This window comes from Pezoporus occidentalis, unplaced genomic scaffold (genome assembly GCF_034315485.1).
Source record: "Pezoporus occidentalis ecotype Australia unplaced genomic scaffold, CSIRO_AGI_Poc_V1 ctg28, whole genome shotgun sequence".
In the NCBI taxonomy this organism is placed as follows: domain Eukaryota; kingdom Metazoa; phylum Chordata; class Aves; order Psittaciformes; family Psittacidae; genus Pezoporus; species Pezoporus occidentalis.
Genome location: NW_026914718.1, coordinates 4,861,790 through 4,884,409, shown reverse-complemented (window position 1 = coordinate 4,884,409; position 22,620 = coordinate 4,861,790). Strand labels below are relative to the sequence as shown.

The 22,620-nt window shown below is 42.8% G+C and overlaps 1 protein-coding gene across 10 annotated transcripts in view; it reads right to left on the bottom strand.

Annotated features, from left to right (window-relative positions):
- The window catches only part of GLI3 (GLI family zinc finger 3), a 209,048-nt gene that overhangs the window by 146,207 nt on the left and 40,221 nt on the right, over positions 1-22,620 (bottom strand). The window contains exon 1 of one of the 10 annotated variants that reach the window (XM_062625367.1): positions 754-1,650. The exons of the other annotated variants lie outside the window; for them this stretch is intronic. The gene's annotated coding sequence lies outside the window, so the exon portion shown is untranslated. Of the gene's footprint in view, positions 1-753; positions 1,651-22,620 lie in introns of those variants that run through there. 10 annotated transcript variants of the gene reach the window in all.

Genomic DNA, 22,620 nt, shown 5'->3' with positions numbered 1-22,620 from the left:
CCATTTGCTTCCTGCTGGTGTGATCCCACCAACTCCAGCATAGCTGATTCCACTTCGTGTGGGTGTAAGAGAGGGGTTAAACCAGAAAAGAAAAGAGTAATCAGGCCCCAAGAGCAATCTGCATAAGCTTCTCTTTCTTCACGTACACCCTACGCTGTGTTAACAAGGCAGTGGCAAGACACACGTTACAAGTGCCCAGCCTGGAGCGACTGCATTAAGCCAAGATGCTCCCGTCCACTAAGAAATACCCAGTTTAGTGCTGCTCTTCTGATCAGAAGCGGTTTTTACCACAAGTGCTGAGCACCAAGAAACACCTTATTTAATCAACAAGCTTTTTCAGAAAGCTCACACTGGACAGCAAACACTTTTAATTGCTAAGCTAGTTTATGTAGAAAATTAAAAGTCAGGACAGACCAAAACCTAATGCAGAAATGCATTAAACTTTCCTTCCTGCTGAATTGGGGTTTGTCTTTTCTTATTGCAGAAGAAGACAAAGTAGAAGCTCTTTTACTTTAAACCTTTTAAAGTCAGCAACTGAAAAAGTTGAGATCTATTGATAGCCCACACAAAACACCCCATCAGTCTCGCCACACTCCAGAGAGACCCCTGCTTAAGCAAGCCAACGCCTCCCGGTTAAATCTATCCATGTACGAAGTTTCAGCACTGCATTCCTGCAAGCAACTCGGAGAGCATTATTACTGTCTCATGAGCAATGTGCCGACACACCTCAGCTAGGTAAGACAAGGTACTTACAACTCAGTCCAAGAGACCCTGGCTGATGCTCCCTCCAAGCTCTTCTCTTGACCAAGTTTCTCTGGCTACCGGGACGTGGGCATTCCTCCCTCTCCTTCTGGCTGTCTCTCTCCCTTCCCCCCCACTCTGAGGCAGTGCTTCTCCCATTAGAGGAATTAAAAGTGGTTGGTGCCATGCTAAATCTAACAAGCTCATTAGTATTCTTCCTGTGTGCTTCCTAGTGAACTCTCCTTATTCAAGCAGCTCTCTCTAGCTGAGGGGTCAGGCGGCTAATCATTAAATCAAACTAATGTCACCCTATCACAATCGGCCTAAGAGAAGGAGGGTTTATTATTTCAGTTTATGCTAAATAAACGGTTTTACAAACGGTCTCCAAGCAAGGTCAACAGCAGCTTCAATTACAAGACAAACTTAACAAGAGTTGCTATAAACCAAGTGCTCCATATTGACCTAAGCACAAGCTCGGCTCCGCATATTGCCACTAGCAGGATTGTACAGGAATGCATATTGTAAAATAAAGGAAAGGGTAATCTTTTCTTTGCCAGAATTTGTGACTGCACAGAGACTGCTCATTCACCTCTCCCCAACCAGCTTGCTGCTCAGCTCAATTCACCCCACACAAAGGCTGAAGACCAGACCTCAATGGACCGAGTGAAACATGTTCAAAACTAGGCTCTCTATTGTGACTGAATTTCTTAACATCTTTTCAAAAAGCGGAGAATGCCTTGAGGCTAAAGGAAGAAACAGGCTAATGGTGAATTGGGAATACTGAGCAAATTTCAGAGCCCTTTCCTCCTAGCTTTTGAGGTTGAAAGCAAGCTCTTTCCTTTCAAGTTTCAAAGTCCTTTTTCCTCCCGCAGTGTCACAGAAGGATTTGAAAAGAAGGTAATTGTGCTCACAGTCCCCCTGATCAGAGCTTACGTCCTATTTCTGGTATTTCAGAATACTTCTTGCAATAATGGTGCATATAGCTCAATCCCTTAACCGTCCTGCACTCTGCAATTGCTCATTAAATGAACAATTGCTGGTATAAAATGCCTTTTATGTTCAAGGTCTGGATATAAGATAAGCATTCTAGTACTCTAAATTTGGTTTACTAAGGAAACTCTCCATCATTAAATTACAAAACTGAAGTCAGAATATCAGTCTTTCCCAGAAAAGTAGCATTTTAGGTTGCTGTGAGGCAGAAGGAAAGGGGGGAGTGTGTGGAATGTAAAAAAGACTGACTACTTAGATTCTTAATAGAATAGATACCCAAGTAAGAAAGCAATTTCCCTTACTTAAGCTTAAGAAGGTCTGAGACTTGGTATTTGCTTCCTCAAAACAATGTAATACAGCAACCGCCACGCTCATCTGGACACAGGAATCTGCACCTTCCCTCGTACATACGCTGATCGCTACTCTCTGACCACCTTAAAAGCAAAGCAGGAGGAAATACATCTGTAGGACTGTGCCTGCCTTTAAAAACAGTGCATGTTATAACCAAAGGTTTGGTTTGGGTGGGTACAGTAGTTTAAATTGGGCAGTCTTGGTCCCAAGTTTGTTATTTTCCTGCATCTGGAGCAACTGCACATGAAGTACACACTCTGGGAACACTAACAGATATGATGGACAATGCTCATAACTGGCTTTAAAAATAGACTCCAACCATATGAGAGGCTACAAAATCTGTTAGATAAGAAGTACAGTACTCACTTTATTTGCAATGCTTAAGCATACCTTATACAAGACTTTTGTGCTTATAAATAGCATACATTATCTGAGCTCACCACTGAGAACATATAGATTTATATTCCCATTTGTAATGGATTTTCAGCTTAGTTATTCTCCCATTACCATATGTATAGTATTTTCCAGGAACTGCTTTGTGACCTTTGGAATATGAATACACAGCTCTTTCCTGGGGTTTTTTGTTTGTTTGAGAAACCTGTTATATTCTTTTGTTTGTCATCTTTAACTTTCACTGGAAGAAAAAGGATTTATCAAGGAGGCAGAAAGCAGACCCAATCCCAACAATACCTACATAATACTCCGCACACCCCCATTATTTTCCACAAATGAGATAAGTTCTGTTGCTGCATCTACAGCACAACTCAATTCAGTCCATTTTTTTGGAAGTCCAGAAGAAGCCAGAACACAACGCATCAATGCAGCTTCCATGACTTACAGAGCCTGATCCTGCACTTCTCCAGGTCAATGGCAGAGCTCCCACCGACCTGGAGAAGACAAGATTGGGCCTGTATAGTGCTTGCACTGCTCTAATGCTAAGTCAGCAACGCATCGCTATCAGTAGAACATGCCTTGCAGCCCTCTGCAGCTGTGCACTTAACTTTTCCAAAACTTCTGGGGAACCTGCTAATGGTATGAAGCAGCTTAAAATTCAGGTAGGCTTCTTCAGACACCTACATCAGAGACAGCCTTGTTAGGAGCAATATCTTTACCTCAAATTATTGATCATCCCAATGAATTTACACTGCCTGGTGCCTCCCCAGCTGCTCCCAACTAAATGCAGGTGGTTGAATTTGAACGGCCTTCAGTGAAATTCTGTAAAGTAAAACTACCTTTAAAGTTTCGTACAAGCAAAGATCTACTGAACTGAACTGGGAGCCTGCATCTAGAAACGCCAGCATCAGACCTATAGGTAGATGCTAAAAACCTTGAGGTAAAAAGTAATCCTACTTGGGGAACACAACAGATAGCTGCAGACACACCTACACACAAGGGCACAGGGTGCTGCGGAAACCTCCTTGTCAGTTCCAAGACTCTCGCCCTCAGAAGGCATACAAGGAGAGCAGGAGCTCTCCTTGCACCTTGCTACCTTGCACCTTATCCTGTATCTCCTTGATTATGCAGGACATGGGGAGAAAGAAAAAGCAGTACTATTTGGATATATGCATGAAGTTACTGACCTGGTGCTCGAGCCATCCCACTGACTTCAAGGACATTAGATCAAGCTGTGGAAGCTGCTTGCTGCGAACCAGAATCCCATGGTATCCTGTTGGCCAAGTTTGCCTAAAGCTGCCCAGCAGAGCATGAGCCCCTGCAATGCCCAACCCCAGCCCGTGGGAGCTGATGGAGGCACTGATTTTCAGCAGCCACGAGGTCAGGCTCCAAAGAAGTGGGAGCCTCACTTCTGAATGAGCCCTCTCCCAGCCCGTTTCCACACAGGCTTTAAAATAACAAAAACAAACAATTTAAATCAAACCAGCTGAAAGCCCTTTTCTCCCTTCCCAAGTTCACGACTATGTGTTCCTAGCATGGCAGACAGTGGATTACTGCACTGATACTTAACACCGTGCACAAGCGCAGCCCCTAGCACTCTGTTTTAGGTGTTAGTGACAGCATTGACTGCTGCAGGAGAAACACTAAACCCTGCACCTAGGTACCGAGCAGGTCATGACTTTAAAGTTTACCTTCATGGAGCCTGCGAGGCCCAAATCCCGCTTGCTTTACTCATACCATATTCCCAGGGATTCAGAGAAGCTACTCCTGAAAGCAGAGCAAGAGGGATTCACATCCAGCATCTGAAGTGCTCCAACCCTGGGGCACAAATGGTATATGCCTGCAAAACGTATTGGAGCTATTTGTTAGCATGTAGACATGCTGTATCATTAGCTTGATGAGAAAAGGACTCTTAGCACTGGAAGTGCTTTGTAGTTCCAGTGGACAAGACAAAAAAAAAGAAAGCCTTAATGCTGAGAACATTTGAAGGTAAAATTAATTGGCAAAATGAACATGTAGCATGTGATTTCCCCTTTCAAATTTGCAGAACTACAGGGCAGGCAAAACCATCTCCTTTTCTTGCTGTAGTAAATTGTTTTGATTTTGCTACTTGACGACTGGGAAACTCACTAGAAGACAAAAAACCTCTCTTGCAAGAACAATCTTACTTTCTCATTTCCCCCTTCAAACGAAGTGTTCCACCTTAAAATCCAGCAAAAGACTGCCAGTTACTGCACAACAGCCCCAGCAAACTACAACATTTGATCCACATCTGCTGATCAGGGCTAAAACTCAAGCTCTGCACTCTCAGAGTATCTCCAGGATACTCCCTTCTCCAACATCTAGCCTCTTCAAAGAGCCAGGAGGCTCAAACATAACTCAGAAGAAGCTGACTATGGACATCAGGATCTGACTACCAGCAACCATTCCTCAGAAGGGAAAAGCTTCTCGGCCTCTTGCAAAACACTCAAAAGGATCCTGATTTGAAAACATTATGAAGTTCCTTCCATTAGCCAGTTATTAGACTGTTAGTCACTGCTTACTTTGAGCAGGCTAATTAGTTACATCAAAGGCACTACAATAAATTCCCAGGAGGGTTTGGGGGGAGAATGTATTTCTCAACCATCTAATAGTGCATTTATGCCTAACCAAGGGTAACTGCCTCATTTCACTCAGACACTGGGGGACATATTCTGTGATGCTGCCACTTTCTACCAAGCCAGCAGCAACCCTGGGCCTTAGAGCTGTTTTACAAAGCTGTTTGTAGTCTGATATAAATTTGATTAGCCCCACTTAGAAGCCACAAGAGTGAAGGAGGTGTTATAAACCCTTCGGTGCACCATATCTCTTTAACATCTATAGCCCAGGCACCTTGGCCTTGACAGAATAAACCAAGTTAACTTTAGTGTTGTATACAGTTTGCATTTCTTCCCTGTTTCTTTCCATAGGTTCAGACTACCAAGCACAATCACTGGCCAATCACTAAGTGGTCTGCAACAACCCAGAGCTACGGCAACCCTTCAGAGTAGATGACAGAAAATCACCCATTTCATTACAAGATTTATTTATTGCTGCATCCTTTTGCACAGTTGCTGTAAGAGTCAGTGTTTCCATCACAGCCCTGTACCTCTGGCCTCCCAAGCACACCAGTTTAAAACTAAGTTATGGGTTACTCTGCCCTGATTTATGGTGGCTGCAGTCTCAGCTGTGAACAATGATTTCATCAAGGGCCAAAATCTGAATGGCCTATAAAGTTTTTCATCTACAGATGTATATGTATTTCTCTATACACAGAAGTATACACATGTGGCCACAGCACTCACACGTTCAACTCCACCTTACATTCCATGAAATTCAACCAATTGCAAAGGAAGCTCTGTGTGACACATGGATGCCTGCGTGTAAGTGTCCACACAGGGATGCTGGATACCTGAACACAGAAATGAGACTTTTCACATTCCTCACCTATAGTCTAAATAATTCAGGAGAAGGCAGCTGCAAAAAAAAAATGCAAGACTTAACAGGAAAGGATGTTTTCAAGCAAATTAAAATCATCCCCAGAAAACTCTCAAGTCGTGTATGCCAAAGGATTTGATGCTCTGAATGAGCTTCTGGACTAAGTGCATTAGTTAGAAACTGCAGAGACACTAATGCACAGGTATCTTCAAATACTCCTTTTATCAACACTGCTCCTTCAAGAATGTGGTATCCTGAGAACCCCAAACCTGACACCATCTGTTTAACTACTAAGCAGATGCAGTAAGTGTTGAAGTTCAGAGGCTGTCTTCCCTACCTGGAGACACCCCCTTTAAAAGAAGAGGAAAGTCTCTCCTTAGGCTTTAACAAGTGCTTGACCAATCTAGTTTTTCCCCATCCAATCACTTTCTTCTCAGTATTTTTCACTAAAGAGGATGCACAGGCTCCGGCAGAGATGCACACTGCCCTACCACCTTCGCATTCCCATCATCACAAGTACTACTGCCAGCTGCAAGCAGTGCCTCTCTCCTCCCTTCTTCACTTTCACTGCACACTTCTGGTCAGGCTTTCCAACCTCTGGCTGAGTCTGCCAGCCTCTCCTGCTGTATTTGAGAGAGGCAAGAAAGCCTGAAGAACATCACCTTTTTCCAGCTTCTCAACACAACCCCACAGCAGAAGGAGCTGCACACCAAACACACATCATTTTATGGATTAAACCAAATAATAGTTAATACTTTCTGTTGAGCAAAACTGGCTTTGAGACTTCAATTTGACTACTTCTGCATTTGTCTTTCTAACTTTAATGCTATACAACAGGTTTTAGAAGACACTGGAATATTGCCACAAGCTTTTAACAATCAACCACATGCAGGTACTTAAGTGCTTATAACTGTCGTAAGCAATATTACAGATTTCCATGGATCATTGCACAATGGGCACCTGAGATAAGACAGACAGGCAAGTTAGAAAAGCACTCACATGTTCAGAAAGCAAGAGTCAGAACAATTTCATTAGAACAGCAGCCTCTCTTCCTGCACTACCAGCCGTGGCAGCTCAAAAAGAGAATTCTTAACTTGTTAATCATGTTTTGATGGCTTCGTCCATGCACAATCTGGCAAAAGGAGATTTCAATGTTTCCTTCTTAGTTTTTCCTTCTTATTTTTGGCTACCTAGATTTTCACGCAGCATTCATTTCATAGAAAAATAAACTAAGCTTCATCCCCCCCCCGAACACAAATTAAATAAGCACAATTTGCATGGGAAGGAGGTTGGGGAAGGAAAAGGGAACCACCTGAAAAGGTCACTTGGCTATGTACAAACAAGCAAACTAAAAAAATAACTCACTGCACACTGCCCAGGAGTATAATCACTTCTGTGTGCTGAGAAAGAATGCAGAACTGTAGCCAGTAAAGAAGGATCCATTCCAATCCAGAAAGTATTCCAACAACAAAAGAGAATTAGCAAATTTTACTGGAAAAGGAGCCTATTTTTAAAGGCAGACTAAGGCTCAAACACACTGCTACGAATTCTAAGTGTGCCACTGACTTTTTCCTGTCATGAAGAGTCAAAACTAAAAGCCATTTTCCTCCATTTCTGCTAATAAGTTGTGTGATAAAAAGGTGCAGCAACACTGCACTGAACAAAAGTGAGGCAAAACCCCCAAAACTGATGTCAGAAAAGGCGCTTCTTTGTGAAAAACAAAGACCACATTTTTTAACGGAAAGCTCAGCCTCCATGTGCATTTCACACACAGCTGTCATGACAGACTGAACCTCCAAGCTCTTGCACAAATAAAAGTGTTATGGGAGAATTCACAGTGGGCTCTGGGCTTGAAGATCTTTCTGCTCCTTAGATCTCACCCTGGTCCTCCATAAGCCACTTCTCACAACTTTGTCTTCTTCACTCACCAAGTGGGTAAAATACCAGTAACTGATTTCCTAAGAGAAGAGGCATTTTTATATAGCAAATAAGCACAGCAATGATGGAAGGATTCAAAGTCCATTTGACTTATATACAGAAACATCGTTAGATCTGAAAGCAGAATGCTGCCCTACAAATCACGCAGTACATTAAATGTTCCAATTCTGCAGAACACAGCGTGCCTGCCATTCTATTACATAAAATAGTTGTCCACAACTTGCACAACTTCTCCACAAATACATTGACTAATAACTGTTTACCTCGTCTCTCAGCAGGGAAGGAAAAGGAAGAAACAAAGAGACAGAACATCAGAAGAAACAAATCAACCTTTAAAGTGTTACTGCCTCGAATTCATGATGCCCACCCTATTCAACCCTCCTGCCTATTAGATCATTAGCAGAGAAATCTCACCCAACACACACTGTTTCCTCCTCTTCATCTATAAACTACCTTAAGTTCTGAATGATGGCTGCCTGAAAAGAACTGAATAATAGCAGTGGATTTGATTTACTAGTGCCCACTACAGACTGTTAAGCGAAGCTTATTTCCAAAGAGGGGCCATGTTCTTTCTTCCCCAGTGCAGGACAAAAGGTTCATCTTGCCTGCACCAATAAGAACCCATTTTTTGCCTTTACAGAGAAAGCATAGTCTGAAACTGTAATACAGATCTCTCATCATACTGCCTAATCTTTCATATTAAGAATAATACTTCTATGCTAGTCTCATTTTTGGACTACCTTTACCACCAGCCTTCTAAAAAACAGCAGAAGATAACTTGTAGCCCAAACACATTAAGGTACTTGTACAGTTATTCATGACAGGGTTGTCAACTGTGCCACTTGTTGTATTAACATATCCTCCTTACCAGAGAGTATGAGATTTAACACATCTGTTCTATAAAATTCAATTAGCCTTTTTAGATGCACCACAATTGCAACATCAAAACCAGCCAGCTGTAAAGAAGAAATTCCCATCAGAAAATGCTGGAGAGTTTCATGGCAAAAAGACTGACAGTGCACAGCCTTCTCACAGCAGAATACATACTGGGCTTGCTTATTGCAACTCCTTTCTAAAGGCTAGAAAGGAAATTCTTTTCCAGAGCAGTAAGGTTACCACCATCAGCTGCACTGAACTACGTACTTCCCTCCTTTTGGGTCTTATCTTCAAAAATCACGGAAACAAAGATGTAAACTTGGACATTAAAGAGTGTTAACATCAAAGTACATGTGCTACTTTTGATATTAACCAAAGCCTGGAACCAGCAATCTAACTGGCACAAATCAAGGGTGTCTATGTAATTTCAGAAACAGCTGAAGCGAGCTCTCTGCCACAGCCTGCATTTGCTCACCGACTCTTCAAAGCACAGTGTTGCTGTATGTTTTCACAACTAGCTGCACATCAAGCAAGCAGGAATCCCAAGTTCACTTCCTGGCATCTTCACAATTCATCTCTCCACATTTCTGAGCACATGAAGCTTTCTATTTGTTTCTGTTCCTTTAACAATTATTTTAATTATTAAATGTTAGCATCGCCATCCAGAGCAATTCCCTCACACTGGGGCAAACCATGGCCTGTGTAACATCACTGCCCTTTCTTTGGCTTACATGAAAATTACTGTGTACCTCAAGTTAAGTGGAAAAAAGACTATACAAGTGCATGAATAAATTATGTAAACAGATGCAATAATACACTTGAACGCTATCTTGCCTATCTCCCTCCATCCTCCCCCCATCCCACCACACATCACCACATGTATCACTCCTGTCTGAGTCTGCATACCCCAACACAGCTTCAGATTTTCCCCTCAAAAGAGTCAAGTAAAAAAGAATATTTATTCTCTCCTAACCTTCACCATTTTTAGTTAAAACCCGGGGGTTTGACAGCATTCCCAGACACCTCCCCTTGCTCTCCAAGACAGTTCCAATGCCATCTTCACAACCTGCACTCAGATTTCTCTGGGCTTGAATTTAAAACCATGGCTGTACAAAAGGCCAGCTAACACACTCAAGCAAGCATGACTCCTGCAGAAAAGACAGTGCAAAACATGCAGGTAAGTGGCTGGACAACACTTTGATTTTAAAACTTTTCCTAATGCTTTAACTTACCAGCTTAGTTCACAGTGAAGTCTATGCAAGACTCAGAATGTTGGCTCAACAAGATGTCATACATCTTTAGCCAGGACAACACATTACAGCTTCAACTAGTGTAGCTTATGGCACCTCGAGTTACAAATGTAAACTGCAGTGTAAATGTTTCCAAAGGAAACAAGACTAAATGGCAGCTATCAAGGGAAGGCAGAAAGTCTGGTATCAACTCTCCATAGCTTTCAAACCCAGTGATCAAATTAAACCATTTTTGTCTGAGGCACAAGTTTCTTACAAACAACAAGCCAAGAAATAAACAGCCGGGTGGAAGAGATGCTCTATATCAGCCCCTCTAAGGTCGCAGAAGGATTTCTCTTCATCATACAAGGAAGTATTTAAGAAGCAAGGTGCAATAAGACCCCACAAGGAGAAAAATCATTCAGAGCCAGCATCTTGTTAGACACCAGAGAATCAAGACACAAAGCTATGCCCTGGTGGGAATTCCCAGGATGGTCCATTCCTGCTCCAAGCAGCTTTGTCTTTTGAACAGAGCTGCTGATTGGGGATGTGACCCAGAGCAAGTTTCTAGGCTAAATCTTCTAACTTACAGCACCAGCATGCAACAGATTCACTGCTGTAGTGTGCAGAACCACAGGTATCTGGATGATGAAGATGCCCATAGCATTATAGCAAGTTACTGAGTACTCTGAGGACAGCAGGCTGTCTTCCACAGTGCCCCTCAACCACCGAGGAAGAGAATACACAGAAATGTGTTTGTATACCAAACGGCCTTGTCAGCCTCTCCCAAAACTATACAGACATAAAGATGGAGACTGACCACAGAGTCTGTTTTGCCAGGCTGACCATACAATCCATCACAAACCATAAACTGAGACAACTATGCATTCTCTTCTCAACTCCTCCACAAGACAAGACCACTATTCACTTCAGTGGAAGTTACAAGCAGGAAACAACGGCAGGACCAGTCCCAAAGGAAGCTGGGAACAAATTGCACCTTAAACCAATAAAATACCTGCAGCCCAGCAAGTTGTCTCATTACTGAGTCACTAATTAAAGTTTTAATGGAACACAAGGAGGTTTCTAAATCATTAGTCAACAGAACATAGCGTCAGCAGTATGGCTGAAGAGGGGGACAGAGAAAATCAACCGGCACTGCTTAATCACCTAGGACTGTGTCCCACAGCTACTCATCTGAGAAGCACCAAGTAGGAAAGTCCATTACATGATTGCAGCTTCCTACTCTGTAGCAGTAGGTCATTAATTTATCCTCCTTCTTCCCAAACTGTAACATTCTACTTGTAAGGACTTGAGAGTAGGCAAGCATTTTACCACAAAACAAAGCTATCATACACTGTTCATAAAGCATTACACATCTATACACACACAAAGCTATTAGAGTATAAATAATACAAGAGAATATCTGAGAGTAATGTCAAACCTGTAAAGGACAGACATGGGAAAACCAAGATTGCCTGTGCACCAGTCATGGCCTCCCATGTGGACTACATTCCACTTCAAGACACATACAAAGTCAAGTGAAGGGGCTCTCCCTCTCTGCTCTGCTGGGACCCCCCTGCAGTCCTGATCCAGCTCTGGGGCAACAGCACAAGAGGAAGAGTCCAGAGGAAGGCCACGGGGCTGCGAGGGCTGGAGCAGCTCTGCTCTGGAGCCAGGCTGGTTCAGCCTGGAGAAGAGAAGGCTCCTTAAGGGGAGACCTCAGAGCAGCTCCAGTGCCTAAAGGGGCTACAGGAAACCTGGAGAAGGGCTTTGGACAAGGGCCTGTAGGGACAGGACAAGGGGAATGGCTTTAACCTAACAGAGGGGAGATTGAGGTCAGATGAAAAGAAGTTCTTCCCTGTGAGGGTGCTGAGGCACTGGCACAGGGTGCTCAGAGAAGCTGTGGCTGCCCCATCCCTGGCAGTGTTCAAGGCCAGGTTGGACACAGGGGCTTGGAGCAACCTGGTCTGGTGGAAGGTGTCCCTGCCCATGGCAGGGGGGTGGAATGAGCCTTAAGGTCATTTCCAACACAAACCAGTCTGTGACTCAATGACAACACAGCACTTCTGCTCTGCCAGACCCCAGCTTCATCCAGTGCACAGGGTGGGTTTATTAAGGTGCTTGTCACTACCTGGTTCTCCTCTCTGAGTTCAGATGTGGCCCCTGTGCTCCATGTGCTGCACTTCAGTGAAGCCCAGCTCTCCAGATGGAATTATTAATTGCCTCCTGGGCTTTCTGTGGCACTCATCACAATACTATCCAAATGCCTCATTAATATTAACAAAATGTATTTTACAACAGCTCTGCAAGATGAAAAGATGGTTTTATCCACTACGGAGACTACCCATTCAGCATCCCTAGCTGTAAGTGCCCAGTATAAAGAAAACCCATATTCTGGGGCATTTAGCATCAGATCTACTTTACACATTTTGTGTTTAAGAGTTATCTATGATTGCATTTGTTGGCATGCACACCTTTTTGAAGGCCAGCTGCAAGTCACACAGTAAGAAAACCAGAAACACACCATATATTGGTGGTGGTGACCTGCCCCAAGCAGTCACCATTCTAGGTGTGCTGTAATTAACGACACCACAAAAGCTCCCACGTATCTGCACTTTGGCCATTAATGTGTTCAAAAAGGCAGGAGTTGTACCTGAAGATGTCCTCACTTCTGGAGCGCTTCTACAAAGTCACTCTCCTTAAGCAGGCTTTTTTTTCCATCTAAAAGGTGATTTAGGCCTGTAACATCACCTTTTATAGTAGCAGAAGGATACTCTCTTCTACTTGGTTTAAACTCAAACAGAGGAAGTTCAGGTTAGATATAAGGAAGAGGTTCTTTATTGGTGAGGCACTGGAATGGGTTGCCCAGGGAAGTTGTAAATGCTCCATCCCTGGTGGTGTTCAAGGCCAGGTTGGACAGAGTCTTGGGTGACATGATCTAGGGTGAGGTGTCCCTGCCCGTGGCAGGGGGGTTGGAACTTGATGATCTGAAGGTCCTTTCCTGAAAGACCATTCTATGATTTTAATAACAAAATTTATAGTCAGCAAGACCTCCAGCTCCATGTCAATGCAGCAAAAGTTGGCCAAGGGGGTAATGGGCTATAATAAGAAAAGGATGTGCAGAAAGAAATATTACAGTCACGTGTCCTGTTTCTTCAGGCCACCACACTAGGAAGGGATAACTGCATATGATCTTCTAATTAAAGACTGCATTATGATGCATAGGCAGACAGAATTCCATGTTGACATTCCTGATATAAACAATATTCCTTGAATTTAATGACTTGCATGAAGCTTTTATTTAGTACAAAAAAGCAACAAAGAAAAAAAGCAGAACAGAAAGCTGAATGCAGCAGCCATAAGATATGGGTGCTTTTGGTTCAACCTGAGCCCTCTGAAAAGCTGAGCAAACAGAACACCTTGTAAGCTCTGTACCCCCCCTCCCAAGACATCCACAGCAGAACACAACAGTCAGCTTGTCAAGGGTTCACAGACAGCTGGTGATAACAGCAAGTTCTGCATGTTAAGTCCCACCCCAGGCTTTGAAGAGGAAGGTTGCTCTAGTGAGAGCAAGCTTGCTGCTGCTTCCACTGAACTGTACTTCTGCTCCATCTTTCACCTTGCTATTTTGAAACTGCTGCATCTTCCCCATTACTGTCTCCTCCCCACAGTCCAATCTGCTGTACCAACCCTGCTCTCCACAAGCCTCTCATCTCTGACCCATTCTCTTCAGTCAATATACAGTAACCATAAAATCTAAGCTCTTCATCCTATTCCTTGTGGGAAGAATCTCCTTGCTCAGCTGTTCCCATTTTCTCCCTCAGATTTTTTTCTCTTAATCTTCAGTCATGCATGCCAGTCAGTGTGCCCTGTTCCTGATGACTGCCCATCTTTCTCTCCAGTTCCCACATTCAATCTCAGCACGCTGTGCTTGGGCTCCTTTCTTCAGCTTCTCTTTATGGACTCTTTTCTCTCTTGCCCCTTTCTCCCTTCTGAGAGGACTCCCACTCTCCATCACACATTCAATTAAACCTTCCCCCATCATTCTCAGTATCAAATCCTGAACTAGCCCAGGAAAAGAGGCAGTGCTGTCTTTCACATGGTATTCAGAACAGTGGGGATCAGGCAGGATCTTCTTCAGTTTCCTCTTGCTTGTCCTTAGCACTGCATTTTCTTTGGTGCAGCTGGCTCATAACAATGAGATAAAACACATACCTGAGGTCCACTTGCATGCTTTGCAGGAGGAAGGGAGGTAATATCTGGGGAGTAACGATCCCTGCAACTTTCACCACTTGCAGTTAAGTCTTTGGAAGCTGAGAGATGCCAGTTCATGCCATCAGAGCAATGAAGTAGGATCCATCTCACCTAGCTCTAATACAATCTAGTTGCCTAAGCTCTTTATCATTAGCTGAGAAAGACTGAATCACTGTCTGGAGATGTCTAACTCAAAACATTCCTCAGATGGACATCACCGATCACCCAGATGATTAACACCAGTTAGACATCTACTTTTCAGAAAGATAAACAGATAAGGTGAATCCACCATTTTAGAAATACAGGGAATGCAAAGAATTCTTTGCCATTCAGTAGTAGTATGTGCATCCAATCTTCAATTTACTTATGCAACTGTTTGGTCCAATTTAATCTTTCAAGAATTAAAGCAGCCAAACTGAAGGTAACAAAATTCAGTCTCTATTTTCCTTACAGCAACCAAATATTGCAGGGGGATTTGAAGAGCAGTGAATAACTATCACTTTCAAATAATGCACCTGATGTGTACTGGGAAAACTTAAGTCCCAGTGATGTATGCAGTTGCATGGGACAGACCAGATCACCTTCTCACTGGCTAGATAAGTTAGCCAGGGCAAGCAATTCCAAAGCTCGAACTGGAACACTGAAACAGCAACCAAACAATATCACTCCTCTAAGTGAATAAACAGCCTTATCTCAATTATCTTAATCAAATATATGGTCTAACCTTTTGTAATAAGGTACCCTCAGCTACAGTAAGCTGAAAGACAGCACAGCCGTATCTTTTAAAATCTAAGGAGAACACCAAATATTTTTAACCTTATGATCAGTAAGGCTATGATAGACATTTCAGGACTGGTAGATACCTCCATTCCCAAAAACATCCCTTGGGTCAGATGTCTTACTTCAGAGACACCTCGCTGTAGACATCCGGGTGCCTGAGATGCAATGGTATGAATGCAAACAAGACCGTTATATCAGTGAATCATTCCAACTTTAAGTCTCCTCAAATGGGACACCTGGGAGCCAAGGCCTAAAACAATATGGACTTCAGCATCACTGAGAAATTGCAGCCATGATTTACTGATCCACACTGGCTTTAGCAACTGCATTTCAAACCCCTGTGTGTCCTAGTGAGCAACTGATATTAATCTATGCCTGTGCAGAAGACTAGAGACCAAGATCTGAGTGTTGTGCAGCCAGTTACTTGTCTTGACACTTTCTTCATCCATCTGCCTGGTACTGGTTTTGACTGCTCAGGCTATAAGCTCTCCATAGCAGGAATTGCCTGTTATCAGATATACATCCACAACTGAGCAAAGTGAGGCCTCCCAGAATGGGTCCTTCAGGGGCACCACAGAAAAATGTTTTTCAGGCTGCACAATTTGAGGCTCTATGAGGTCTACTGGAGAGCCTATATTTAAACATGTTACCCAAAATACATACAGTCACCTCTACAAAAGACAGTGAGATGGCCATTAAGCGCAAACATGGTCAGGCCTCAATCATGGTGGAGTCTCACAAATGAAATGCAAGAAATTCTCCCTTTTTCATCATGTTTAAAATAATCTCTTGAATGCAACACTCAATATTCACCATTCCCTTCCAATTTTCATTGGATGTGCCTTGCCTCACTGCTGCAGAGGCAGTCTGCCTGGAAAGCAAAAGGTCATAGACTTTCAAGTATTTCCCTCTGCCTCCATCACTGTTACCCCCAATAGTGAATGGGGAAAATCACTTGAGTTGGAGTCTGTCTGGTACCACTAGTCTCCTGATTACATGAAGAAGAAAAGCACATGTACCCTACCTGGCTGCAAACTCTTAAATCCAGCATCCAGTGAAGACAGATGAACTGTACAGTACAATTAACCGTCACTGTTCTCAGTTGAGTTACTGAAGCTGTGGAGTAATTAAACCTCATCTTGTCTTTTCTTTTTACACAGTCAGGACACTCTCCACGTTAGAGGAACAAAAGTAGAAATAAGAGGCAGGAGAAAACCCCTCAAGAATTCTTTACTTGCAGAGCTTCAGATGGCTTTGAACAGAGCACACAAAATCATGGAAGCTCTGCTTTGGGTGCTTGCAAATAAGACAAAGGGTAACCCTATAATTCATGAAACATTCCCAAGCATGTGTGTGTGTGTGTGTAGCTGGTACAGATTTAGATTTCATCTTTTGGATTTTAACTCACACTGCCAAGACGTTTCATTTCAAACTTGGAGGAAGCTGTATTTCCCATTGAGGAATAATACGTTTTAGAACACTGTTACCATCTCCTAACAGCTAACAAATCTGGGGAGGAAAATCAACCACAGAACAAAATTGGGACAAGGGGATTGTTAAAGAAAAAATACTTCTCCCTTCAGCTCTACAAAGAGATCACAGAACAGTTCTTTACTCAAACCAGATTGTAGATGCTTCCTTCCGTGCACACTACATATGGCTTGCATCTAGTTTTTCTTTAAAGGAGTTACACTTCTTCCTGTTAGTAAACATATCAAGACTTCTATGAGAACTAACAACAACAAAACTCTTCTTGTTTTTAATAACATGAGTATTTCAAATAGGATATAATTTCTGTGACCATATGCATAAACAGAATGGCTTCATAAGAGCTAACAGCTAAAAATGCAGCCTTACATAAACTTGTGGAAATCTATTCATTTTTACACAGCCAGCAGTTGAGGAACTCCATCTAGCACAAAAGTACTTTAACAAAGACTTACTTTAACTTGACAAGAATACCTGTGTTACCTCTTCATGCTTACTTTCCCACCTTTCTCCTTATTCCACTTTTCTCTTTTATTCACCACCCCTTTCTTACTCGCCTTTTTTTCTCCTTATCAAAAAGTCACTGCTGAGTAAAATATAAAAGGCTAGCAAATAATTCCTTCCCACTGCCCTATCACCCTTTCCTCTGCCATCCTGAAGGCAATACAGTCCTTTAGAAAGAAAAGTTGGTAGAGACTTTAAGCAAAGCTAATAAATATCCCAGGTTTTCATGCCTTCGAGGTAATACGGCACTGTCCATCCGGTCCAACAACAAGCTCTGAAGGATTTCATTTCCTTCCCAATCTTCTCAGCTTGGTTTTAAATACAACAGTGAATTTGACCTCACATGGAAACGGCTATGCAAAATTCCAGCTTACCAGTAATGCTATTTGTCCCTTTTGCACACAGAGGGTGGGGGGGAAAGGCAAGAAATCCGCATAGAAAAATGTGTAAAACTGATTCAGCAGTTACATCTTGCTAATATGAAGGATAAACCCAGCTGGCAGAAACCCAGCAGTGAATGACAGCGTAACAGAGATGTAGACAGATAACAGGATCTGGGGGCAGCTTATGCAAATACAGGCAGAAACATGTTCTGTGCTGTATGAAAACAGCACACTGGGGTGGGGGGGTGGGGATAACACAGCAGAGAGGAAATCCTCATCACACCGCTACCCAGCTCTGTGCATGGCGGCACTGGCCTTCACCAGCAGCACAAGACAAGGGTGCCAGGGAAGACAAGTCGATAAAGAAGCTGATACTGAAATGCTCCACAAAAACTATGCACATGAGAAAAGTGCCACAGTGATGGCACCCAGAATGACATTGGTTACAACTGCCTGCAGCACAGTGAGCTTGGAAACAGCCAAGACAACACCTACAAGTAATTTTGAACAAAAAAGTCTGATATATCCACCCAACTCTGACAGACCAGTTATACCATACTGTTTAGGCCCTGCTAACAGGCAGCAAGAAGCTGCACTGTGGGGCTACAGGGAGCAGGCACTTACCTAATCTTAATGTAGGCCCTTCATTATTGCAGCCCAGCATCAATATGGTACTGCCCCCTTAAAGCCTTCCACATTTGTATTTTCATAGTTGCTACTATATCAATCACAGTAACTGTATCTGAAGCATCCAATGCTCCTAGTAAAAGGCATGTACTAAATAACAAACCTGAAGTTCTCTCATTAATAACCTTTTTCATCTGTCCATTCATCCACCCAAAATAAAAGCATGCAGCACATCATTCCAACCTTTGCCCATACCTCCTCTTCCTGTGGCCAAGCTGCCCAGATATCACTGAACACAAAGCATCACAACATCATTGTTTTCACAGGTTCTCTATGGTTCTTGGCAGACCTACAAACCAAATGATGTTCCTTCCCTCCCAGAATAGGTACAAATAAACAAGTTCACTGTCTTACCAGGCTTGTACACAACTGCATACCACAGATGTTACCATCATCAATACTTTACTTCCAGCCTTTAGAGTCAAAGGTCCATATACTAAGTATATTTCTTTCAAAATAGATGACCACCAGCGTAACTGACAGTAACAAAAGCAACTGAGCTGTATCCACACATCATCTGGAAGGGCCCTTGTGCTTTTCTTGAACTCCTTTCCAGAAATATCTGGCCAGCTACTCCTGAGGTCTTTAGCAAAAGGCTGAACACAAGCAGACCAGTGACAACACGCACTGGAACGTCTCACTGCAAGAAACTGGGTGAGAGAAGAACTGCCCAAACCAGCACAGAAGGATGGTTACAGCAGCCCATCAAAATAAAGGCATGACCATCTAGTAACAGAAAACAGATCTGTGCAATCTCTGGGCTGCTGGCCTTCATTAGCTCTCAGGATCCAAACCACATTACTGCTTATGAACATTTATAAGAAGTTGTAACTTAGACAGAAAGAGAAGAGGGAGGCAGGGTTCAACAGAGGACTTCTGTAAAGCCTCTGACAGCTATCCCTCATTAGCAGAAATGAACACTGGTCAGAATCAAAAAGACAGAATCTGAGGCTAAAGGAAGCACAAGCTTGGTGTCACAGTATCCATAAGGACACCACTTTGAAGTGTTGCTTCTTTGAAGTATGAGTAGTAGCTGCAGATATGCAAGATTCTTGAGCATCAGGGAAAAATCAGCACACTCCTAACATTCCTGAAGCATGCCAATAAGCAAGGAACCACAGCTAGGCTAAGTATATTCCCACTTCTGATACTGCAGTACCTGGACCAATAAGAACGAGACTCAGAGGAAGAGTTTTTACTGGTACTACCCCATAAGCTCCCCCTTTCTACTTTCCCTTCTTTCTCCTTATGTTCTTTCACTACCCACCATGGGAAGGAAAGCAAAACAGCAAGCTAGAGAATGTGCTTTTAGTCTGTCCTGCCAGCTTCCAGGACCAGCTTTGAAGGTCAATAAATCACCCACGTGTGGATACACGAAGTCCACACACTACTAAAGCTCACTTTAAAGATCCATCCTTTCTACAGCAGTCTCAGCACCAAGAATCCCTCAAGCAATCAGCCTTTCCCCAGAGCCCAGGGTTTGGTGCAGCACACACCAAGGCAAGCTAAAAAGCCAAAGAAACTTGGGTCCAAGGGCAATGCTTTTAAAATCAGTGTTTGTGTGATCTCATGTGTTACTCTGACACATACTACACTGACATACTGGGTCAATATTAGTTCAGAACAGTCTACATTTTACACCAACCGCTCTTGCATCAATTTTTATCAATTCAGATGGAGTTGTTGTATCCAAAATCTAAACGTTTTGGTTTTATACCTTTCCTGCACGAACTGTTAAAATCTTTGCACTGTCAAGCATCTGGCAAAAGTTCATTATGCACCATTAAATCTCTTCTTGCATAGGAGCATAAGTGGGTTCAGGGCAGCTATTAACATATGCCAAGGTAAAACAGCATCATCCAGCAAGATCTCCATTTGAAAGAGCATCTTAAACATCGGAAAACAGAAAGAAAACACGTATCTTTATCTGTTCAATATTATACTTCTTCATTTAACATCTGTGCTGTTACTCTTCCACTTACAGAACTTTCCCACCTTCTTAGGTGAAGACAAAATGCGCAGCCTGATCTTTTAAAAGAGGAAGCTTTCAGCAAAGTCTTGTGCTTGACATAGTAAGCACCATCTAGGTGCCAGAGAATGCATATTTGATTTATACAGGCCAAAGAGTTGCCTCAGAGCATTAAAAATTGCACAGAAATACTCCCATCCCCAGAAATAATCCAGGTCAAAAGAAAACACAGCAGGGTGCCTCAAACTTCTCATGAGGCTGCTCAGAACTTAGTCATTGGATTGGTTTAGGATCCAAGATTTTTAATATTAACATAAAATATCCTGACAGCAACTACCAAAGTTACCTATCCAGAAAGAACCACATGCATGTTCTAACTGTGCCTTACGCATTGAAAGGAGCTACAAGCAATCGAGGAGCTGTCATTACGTGGCCAGTCAGCAGGGCAGTGGTGAGGACACAACTGGTCAGCTGTTGGTGCACCAGTTTTCCCTTGAAATAATCCTGTATGGACTAACAAAATATTTATGGACCTGTCCATTTAAATACAGGACACACTCAAGTTACCACCTACACATAGGTACCGCATTCTCCACACCATTAAACTTTTGTAGAGGACAGTGAATAATTCCACATCTTTTACAGACTTCAGCACAGAGAAGTCACCAGCATCTGTACTATAATGAGTACAGACTGACAGCACAGGCAATGCAAACTGCACATAAGATTCTGTCTACATAAGTTAATGAAATGTTATGAAATATTAAGTTAAAGGATTCCAATGGATTCCACAGAAGTCATGTCTCCAGCTTCCTTGCCTCCCAAAGGCATGCTAACAAGCACAAGCAGCCAAATAGCAAATCCTCACCAGTAAGTCAGTGTTACACAGATGTCATTACTCCCCTTTTTGCAATGAAAGCCAAAGGCTGTTCTTCCCACACTCACCTCATCCAGGCTGCAAAGGGTAGCTGTGGGAAGAAGTTGAAATTTAAAGGGAACTGGTTTCTCCTTCATTTCTGGAATTTATGATCAGTCTCCACAAGCTTGAAAGAGGAAGAACTGTTCTGTCTCTGAAACTGCTCCAAACACTACAGTGCGAGCTCTCCAAAAATACTCCAATTCCACTCTGGAGAAGCTATCTCCGTGTTTTGTACGTCAGAGTAAAGGCTGACCTTGTACTGTGGACTTGTACCATTCCTAGAGATGTGGGAACACAGAAATCATAGAGGAGTTTCACTTGCAGCTTTATACCACAGAATAAAACTCATTTACGCTCATGTACATGTTGGTTAATTATACTGTGCTCATCATCATGTCCAAGGAATCTGGTGGCAGCAGTTTATGAACCATGACATGTGCTCTGTATCACTGCTGTTTATAAACCACACGGACTCCATCATTGCTACTGGTCCTACACAGAAAACACTCAGCATCCCCAGACCTGTTCAGTAGGCATACAGCTCAGTTATTTTGGTTTTCACATAGCTCTTCGCTGTGCCCCTCACCACTGCTATACCTGCAGACAAGCCGGTCACACTGAGAGATCAGTAACTTGAACTCTTCAACAGGTCACATTCCTACCCAAGATCTTCAGAGCTAACAGCTCCCCTGATGACTTAGCCCAAACTAGCCTCTGGAGTGGTGCCAGAATGCGAGGAAAAAGCTGTTCCACACCTAGATGTGGTCTTAAAGGAAACGCTTATTCCATTTGGGGAATATTTAATATTTCCATGGGCTTTTCCCAACTCCTGTGGGCAAGACACTTTCAGGAAACAAATTAACAACCTCGCTGTCAGTTTCATCTGGAAAAGAGCAACGGATTAGCACATCAAAATAAATGACAAGAACAAACAGCAGGCATAGTTGAGGGAAATGATGATTACAAAATAATCTTTCATTGTGCCCTTAAATCCATTCCATGCATATGGGAAGTTTTGTACCATCTTTACTGCATATCCAAGCATAGCCCCTTCCCAGTTGAGAGCAGTACCTCAGAACTGCTGACCAGTATCTACAGGACTAACCAAAGCCTAACAAGCCTTGGCAGAACTTCATTTAAGAAATCCACTTATCTTGATAACAACATCTGGCATCGAAGCCAATGTCTATAAAGAGAGAGTTCTATTTGGGCACACACACTATCAATAATCAAACACAAAACACCAATGCATACTCTTTGCTTATTGCAAACCTCAAAACAATAAAGCCTGTATCGCATCACTTCTAAGCCAAATCTGAAGCCACACAATGCCTACAGCTTGTAAACATCACCATCATGTGCCTGTGAAGAACTGCAGTGCCAGTATCTGTAACCATTTATGCAACGTGATTCACAGATTTTGCTGAGTTTTGTGTACATTGGCATATCTTGAGGGCATGCTCAGTCTAGTGTGGTGCCTGGTTTTCATTAAATGGGAAGACTTTTTAAAACAATAAATACAGCTTTTCATCAGAGCCCTGAGGCATCCATTCATCACCCTATCTTGTCCCAACTGATTTTGGAACAGAGACATATAATAAAGGAGTCCTCATCTTGCCAGTTGCATAAAGGCTTTACAGAGGGTGAACGAACAGAAGGAAA